Genomic DNA, 7598 nt, shown 5'->3' with positions numbered 1-7598 from the left:
TGTTAGCTTCTTGAGGCTGCCTGCATTCCTTGGCTCATGGCCCCATGTCCCTTTTCTTTCTGCACTTCTGTTGCTGTGTCCTTCTCTGGCCCAGACCCTCCTGCCCCTCTCATAGGGACTCTTGTGATTACATTGGATCCATCTAGGTAGTCCATGGCAGTCTGCCCATCACAAGATCATTAACTTAATCATAGTTTTGGAATCACTTTTGCTCTGTCAGATCACATCCACAGGTTCTGGGGATTACGATGAGGGCCATTATTCAGCTGAGCACAGCCTGTGATGGCTGTTTGAGGCTCATGGTGAAACTCTGGCCGGCATAGGCCTGCATTGCTTCATATTTTCCTTTCCTCACTTTGTTTTTCTTCCTCACACTTACCTCTCAGCTTGGACTTGCCAAAGAATCTTTTCTTTGATCCTTGTTCCAGGCTCTGCTTTCAGAAAGACCAAGATGAAGGAAGCTTCAGAGTACTCACGTGGTGCCTTGTACATCCCTCTCTTGAAGAACATCACACTCTGCATGGCCACTTGTCTGTTTGCATGTCTGGATGAGGAGTCACATGCAAAAGGGAGCTGTGTGTTTCCCATCTATATCCTCAGCCCAGAGATGGGTCTGGTAGGTTCTTGGATCCTTGAATGAGTGAATGGATGAATTGGTCTTTCAACTCCCCCAGAATTCTTGGTTTAAAGCATACTTGCTCTGGAAATGTGTGTACTGTCATTCGTCACAATGCTTGGTGTGTGTATACATCCTTCATGCTTCAGTGGATTTTATCACACATGTTTGTGCTCAAAAGCAGAGTCATAAAAGAGAACTAGGTGAGTAAATGTTTTTTAAAGATCTAGGATAAGGATCTGGCTCTGCCCTTCCTGACTGTATGACCTTGGATTAGTCACTTTACCTCTTTGTACTCAAGTTTCCATGTCTATGAAATAATACTAATGATTAAATTCATCCTATAGAGTTGATTAAATGATTAATTCTGATGATATATGGAAAGAAAGAATTTAAGACAACTCATTTGTAGTTTCTGATTTTAAGCATTTATAAATCCATAGCACCTACATTTCATAAAGACTTTATGAGTATCCATTTCTTCAGTGATATTCTCCAGATGCTGCTCAATAGACTTTTTTGCTTGGCTGACTGACCCCATCCATAACCTTTCCTTTATGCCACCTTCTAGCTACGGGTAGCCATGTGCCACTGTTCTGGACAATTAGATATAAGCCCAAACCTGTTTGTTAGGGCTTTTAAGAAAGCTTTTCTATTCCTTATTGAGTCAGATTCAGTTGGAAAAGACCATCAGCTTTTACCTCTCTCTTTTCTTCCTGTGTCCTGTAGAGAAGATGCCTGGAGTTACTGCAGCCACTTTGTAACATGAGGCAATGAACATAAGAAAAAAAAAAGAGAGAATCTCATAGAATCCTGCCCTTGCTTGATAGTGACCCATGAACCAACACTGGACACCTTCTGCCTCTAGGCTTTATTTGTGCCTTTTCAAAGATGATACCAGAAATTTGATGAAAGCGATAGGAAATGTAAAAGCAGCCAAAATGAGAAGAAAGGAAAAAAAATAGTCGGAGAGGTCTTCATCTCTCTTCACATTTTAAGGAATTATAGAAAGGAAAGAGGGGTTCAGAATCAAAACAAACCCATACCTATCTCCAGTAGACTGGAAGACTTGAAATCAGTGAACGTGTATGTTCGGTGTCGTGTGTACCTGGCTTTGTGCCTGGTATAGTAGGTGTTTGTTGAAAAAAAACAAAGGGATCTTTCCGTCTACCTCTTTTAACTTTGTCCAGGCTTATCTGGCTCATCAGAGCAGTTGTGATGACAGTTGTTTGATAGGTTTCCAAACACTGTACTCTTTCAGTACAGCACACGGTCTTAGGGGTCCAGGCCGGCAGTCAGACGGCTGAACCCAACTGGCCAGACCTGTGTTAGCAAAACTTACACATTTCCTCTGAATATTTAAGAGGAAGGGGTTTTCACATACTTGCTCCAATATGTGATTCTCCTTGGAGGATTCTGAATGAGGGGTCACATTTAAGGTGGGTAGGAGAACCACCCCCACTAAAATCCTGGCCTCTGTCCCAAAGATCATATAACCTAGTGGGGGACATTTGCATGTCAACATTTGCAGGATGCTACCTGAGCTTCCATCCTGGACACGAGGTGCAGCTACCAGCACCTCACCTGTACCACAAAGCCCCTCCTTCCTGTGCACCACCCTCCCCCGCCCACCAAAGGCAGGGACGGGGTCCTGCTGGCCTTGGGATGTCTCATTCCACGGTACTAACCAACTACCTGATTCATGACTGGGGTACACAGCCAATCTGTTGAAAAGAAGACCAACCCTTGGACATTTATCTATAATCTCTTAGAGGGGAGAAGCAAAAGCAAGAGAACGTGTTCTGGAGTAATTTATTTTGTTCCCTGGCATTGATGAAAGGGATAAAAATAAATCAGTGTTTCTACTCAGCTGATTTGAAGGACAAGCCAAAATCACACCATTAAAAATTAACATGTAAAACAGATTGTACATTACTAGGGATGAGTTCAGACCCAAAGTAGAATAATTGGCCAAATGAATCTACAGAATATTGGATATGACAAATTCACTCTCGTTTCCAGTGGTTAAGAAATAAGACAGATTATCTTCATTTCGGCCAGGAAGGTTTGAAGAAACAGCCCAGCATAACTTATCTGTTAATGGAAGAACTAGGAAAGTCATTACGGTCAGAACTGTGGGGTCTTCTGGAGCACCAAATTCATCACTAAGCACGGTCTACCATGTCCTATGAAATTTGTGTCAAAATTACCAGATTGATTCTCTTCTTGGAGCCGCCCAAACCCTAGGTTAGAAAATTAAACCGTTTGTTAAGTTTTTAATGGCCAGACAACTCAGTGCCCATTATATCATCTATTGATACCATCTACAGGTGGATATTTATCTAACCCACCCACCCATCCACCCACCCATCCATCCATCCATCCATTCATACATCCAGCATTTGTGCAGCACCTGCCCGTGCTGGCCCTGTGCTGAGGCAAATGATACAATGATGGATTAGACAGAAAATTTGCTTTCAGATAAATTAGTCCAGTACATGGCCTTAGAGAGGGGCTTCTCAATCTCCACATTATTAACATTTTGGGTTGGATAAATCCTTTGTTGTAAGGGCTATTGTGTGCATGATAAGATACTTAGCAGTGTGCCTGCTTCTACCCACCAAATTCCAGTAGCACCTGCCCCTCCAGTTACAATTACCAAAAATGTCTCTGGACATTGGCAAATGTACCCAGATGGGGCTGGCAGAATTGCCCCGAGTTGAGAAGCGTTGCTTTAGAGCCAGATCCTGACTTCTATTCTTGTCTTATCCTTTTACGAGTTGTTTATGTAACTAATTGCTACTGAACTTTTCCTTATTTTCTGCACCTAACAGTTTCCAGCACAGAACAGATACGTGATGAATGTTTGCAGGTCAAGTGAGTAAGTGAGTGATTGAATGAATGAATGGCATATATTTGTAAGAGCAACCCTTCCTAAGGAGCTGACAGGCTGTTAGAAGGACCTTGAGTGTTGGCCGTACACAATGCTAAGCAAGCACTGTATTCAATCAAAATATGCTTAAGCTAAGTAGGAAAAAAAATCTACTTATGGGGTGTTTAGTTGTGTAGGCCTGACAGATAACTGAGCGGCTGGATTTTTCAGTTTCAACAGATTGGTTTGCCATTCTGTAGCCACAATAACAGAGCAAAGTAACAATCATGTCTATGTTTAATTTTCTGAAGAGTGTTGCATTGCAGAGGCTCACAGTCTGGCCAATTAAATGTGGCCGATTGGCACTCCCACACAAGTTTGGGGGGCATTTAAAATAGCTCTCTGCAAAAGAAAAAAATCCAAGCCACAGAGAAATTTGTAACTCTCCCAAGATTTCGTACTTCAAAAGCAGACTTGTGATGGTGAAATTGTTCTGGGTTACAGAGACTAAACAAGCCATCCATTTTGAGTGTGTTTGTGTCAAACTGGTGTGTTGCCTCTGTGACTGGTGATCATGTCTATTGGTGTAATTGGATAATTTTTTATATTCAAGGAAATCATCAAGCTTCTGTTCGTGGGGCTCAGGTTTGGGGCTCTTGACCATGTTAGCCATTCAAAGGGAGCCGTGAGCATCACTTACCAAATTTTCTTTACTTTCTAAGGCTTAAGTGAGGGGTAGCTAATAGGAATGGAGAAAGGCTCTCCTAATTCTTTCATTCTCAAGTCTACCAGACACAATTCTTACAGATTCATGTGGGGAAGGCTGGAGTGGTTCTCTAATTCCACAATAATGCCAATTAACAAACAACCGTGAAGCATCATTGATACGTGGCAATAACACTTGTTTAGCCTAGAAATCTGTAGTGTTTAGCTGATCTTGGCTGGACTCAGCTGATTTTGGGGTTCACGTACATATTGGGTTGGCTGTGGGTTGGCTAATTAACTCTGCTGGTCTTAGCTGGGCTTGCTCACCTATCTAGAGGTTGGATGGCTGTTGACTGATCTAGTATGGTCTTTGCTGGAATAAACGAGATGACTTTGAGCCTCCAGGGGGCTCGTTGGAAAACACGCTTCTGACGGTGGCAATGGCAGAGGTACAGGTGGTTGCATTGTGCTTGCTCATCTCCCATTAACCAAAGTGCGTCATGTGGCTGAGCCCAGAGTTAAGAAATCAGGCAGAATGCTTTGCCCAGAGTAACAGGGCCCTGCAAAGTTACATACGTGGTCAACGGTGTGGGTGTCAGGAGGTGTGTCTAATTATAATTGATTTAATGCATCAATATATCATAAAAGCTAAAAAGAAACTCCATCAGGTATTGGGGCTTGACGATCAAGTTAAATTTGAACAAGAAAGACCCTTACGGAGGGGCGCCTGGGTGGCTCAGTCGGTTAAGCGTCCGACTTCAGCTCAGGTCACGATCTCGCGGTCCGTGAGTTCGAGCCCCGCGTCGGGCTCTGGGCTGATGGCTCAGAGCCTGGAGCCTGTTTCCGATTCGGTGTCTCCCTCTCTCTCTGCCCCTCCCCCGCTCATGCTCTGTCTCTCTCTGTCTCAAAAATAAATAAACGTTAAAAAAAAATTTAAAAAAAGAAAGACCCTTACAGAATGTTCAGTGAAAGATGAAGAGGGAAGGGGGAGATTCATGACTTGGGGGTGCCTCAGCCACCACTGCTGCTTGAGTTCTATTTTATCTAGGTAGGAGGAGTTTCTTCACACTGGACAAGAAAGGGCAGCACAAATATGGAAAAGAGATAATTCGTGGGAAGGCAGGTGGCTCCTTATGGAGTCCAGATGTATCATCCCTGGGGAATTACATCCCAGCCCAATGAAAGACTTAACCTCAGAACTGCTGACGGTGAATGTGAGGCATCATGGAAACATGAGAGAGGCTTCCAAAGAAGGCAGTTGGTTTCAAATGGCTGACCCTTGACCTTTGAAAGGAATATCTCCCTAAGACATTTGCAAATTTCTCAATTGACAAATAACAGTGGAATATACGATACCTGTCTAAAATGCAGTTAGAATAACTAAAAATGCAGGATATTAATGGCTTTATACACACAGTGCTAAAGTAATTTCTGAAATGATTAAAATGAGTTTCTCTCAAATCATGGTTGTACCTAGTGTCACAGACTTCTTACTTACATGCTCTCACAATAGTATTTATGTATTCAACAGTAAGAATGGAAGCTAATGTTTATTTGTTTGCTTTTCTCTGTCAGGTATTGAGCTACGCCATTTATGTGCGTGGTTGCATTTTATTCTCACAGCAATCTCGTGACACGGGAGTCATCATTACCATTACGTAGATGAGAAAACGGAAGCAAGCTCAGAGAATTGTGTCCAAAGCTTGTACCCAGGTCTGTCTGATGACCGCTTATGCCCTCGATCCTCTCACATTCACTGCTTCTAGAAAAAGATGAGTTTTTATAGGCTGAAAAAGAAGTAGAATTCCAACCCCAAACTCCAGCAGTGTAAGTAGAAGATTGGGAAACCCTAGCTTTTCAGCAACTGATGTGAATAAATATCTCAGAACTTCTGTTGACCACGGGTTCGACAGGAGTTGACCGAGAGAGGGTGCTGTCTAGAACACAGAAGTGAGCCTTGATTCCTTTGTGGGATGTAGCGGCTCTGTCCACTCGCTGCGCCATTCAGGGCACCTGATTTTATTCAGTGGTGATTATTAGATTGGGTGATCGGTTAACCGCACCTGTAGCTTTTGTTTTCTAGTGGGCACATTTCAAGGTCATTGACAGTTTGGAGTGTGTCCACCGAAGGAGAGTCAGGAGGGCAAGCGAGTTGTGTGAAGCCACAGTATGTGAGAAAGGATTGAAAATGGGGCACGTCCACCCAGAGGACTCAGGGGTGACAAGGGTGACTTTCTGCACGCGCTTGAAGGGATTCCGTATGGCAGAAGACACAGTCTTCCTTCCTTCCGCCTGAAGTCGTGGGTAACGGTTATGCTGCCTGTTGCAGTTTGGGAAATGAACTGCTTTGAGACGCAGCGATCTCTGTGACTCTGGAGGAGTGCAGACAGAGTGTCTGCTGCCCTGAGTGGTCCTGCTCCCCACGTTCACTTCCAAGACGATCATTTCAGTACTTACGGCCAGAAGTACTTCCTTGTGTGCTCAGCCACTAGGATACGATCGATAGCGTTAGGAAGTTGGCACTTTTGCTTATGAAATGGTGGGTGAAGATGGTATGTTAAAGGGGGAAGTTTATGCCCTCTCTCCTCGTGTTCCCCTTCATTTGTGTGACACTCCCGGGCTCTTTCTTCTCCTCTGCTCCCTCCACCCCACTGAAGGGGTGAGAGAGCAGAGACTTACGTGCTCTATAATTGAAGAATAATGGCTTCAACTTTCTCAGCTCAGCATTGCCCTTTTTTTCTTTTGGGAGTGAGCTCGCCGCAGAAAGCGTAATTTCTCCATTCCTTTCCAGGCACAGAACACCCCGTGCATGCCCTCATGTTGGGATGCTGCCTCAGTTCAGTGTTGCCATTACCGTGTGGATAAATCTGTCATTTCTTCAGGTTCAGTACCCAGGATCATGTTTTCTCTCACCTTAAGTGACGTCTTCCAGTTAAGGTTTATTTGGGAATAAAGGGGCTCTGGCGGCTTCCCTCTGTCACTCGTTCACCTTAGGTCTCGGTTAGTTCAGAACTCAGGAAAAGAAGGTGCTACTGAGTAGCCCCTGAACAACCCGACCACTGTGAGACAGAATACACGACATCAGGGTTCCGTGGATTTGGTGTCTCTTCTCTGGGTCTCAGTGCATTCCTCACACTGTCTCCTCTGCATGTGCCAACAGTATCTCTGCTGTCATCAGCCCCAGTTTACAGAGGAGAGAGCTCAGGCCTGATCAAGTTAGGCAGGAAGAAAGCACATTTCGGTCCATGTCTGCTTGAGCATCAAGTCAACCTCTCCGTTGTTACACAGGGAAGAGACAGGTTTCGAGTGATGGATGATCCTGGCAATCAGGAAAGGGAATGACTCTCAGGGGTATTGAGGAGGCGACAGCTGCACTGGCCGTTAGGTGGCCAGAGCGGCTAATGG

The 7598-nt window shown here is 44.3% G+C and overlaps 1 long non-coding RNA gene across 2 annotated transcripts; it reads right to left on the bottom strand.

Annotated features, from left to right (window-relative positions):
• Positions 1-2348: 2348 nt before the first annotated feature.
• On the bottom strand, positions 2349-7236 carry LOC128313273 (uncharacterized). 2 transcript variants are annotated; one of them, XR_008293747.1, is made up of 3 exons: positions 6873-7236; positions 4521-4753; positions 2349-2859 (listed from the first exon to the last, which is right to left on the bottom strand). It is a non-coding gene; the product is annotated as an uncharacterized LOC128313273 (long non-coding RNA). The 2 variants fall into 2 exon arrangements; XR_008293748.1 differs by having other exon boundaries at positions 7107-7212.
• Positions 7237-7598: the final 362 nt, after the last annotated feature.

Source organism: Acinonyx jubatus, chromosome E2, assembly GCF_027475565.1.
Source record: "Acinonyx jubatus isolate Ajub_Pintada_27869175 chromosome E2, VMU_Ajub_asm_v1.0, whole genome shotgun sequence".
NCBI lineage: Eukaryota > Metazoa > Chordata > Mammalia > Carnivora > Felidae > Acinonyx > Acinonyx jubatus.
Note: the sequence above shows the minus strand (reverse complement) of the source record. Positions and strands in the feature narration are given on the sequence as shown.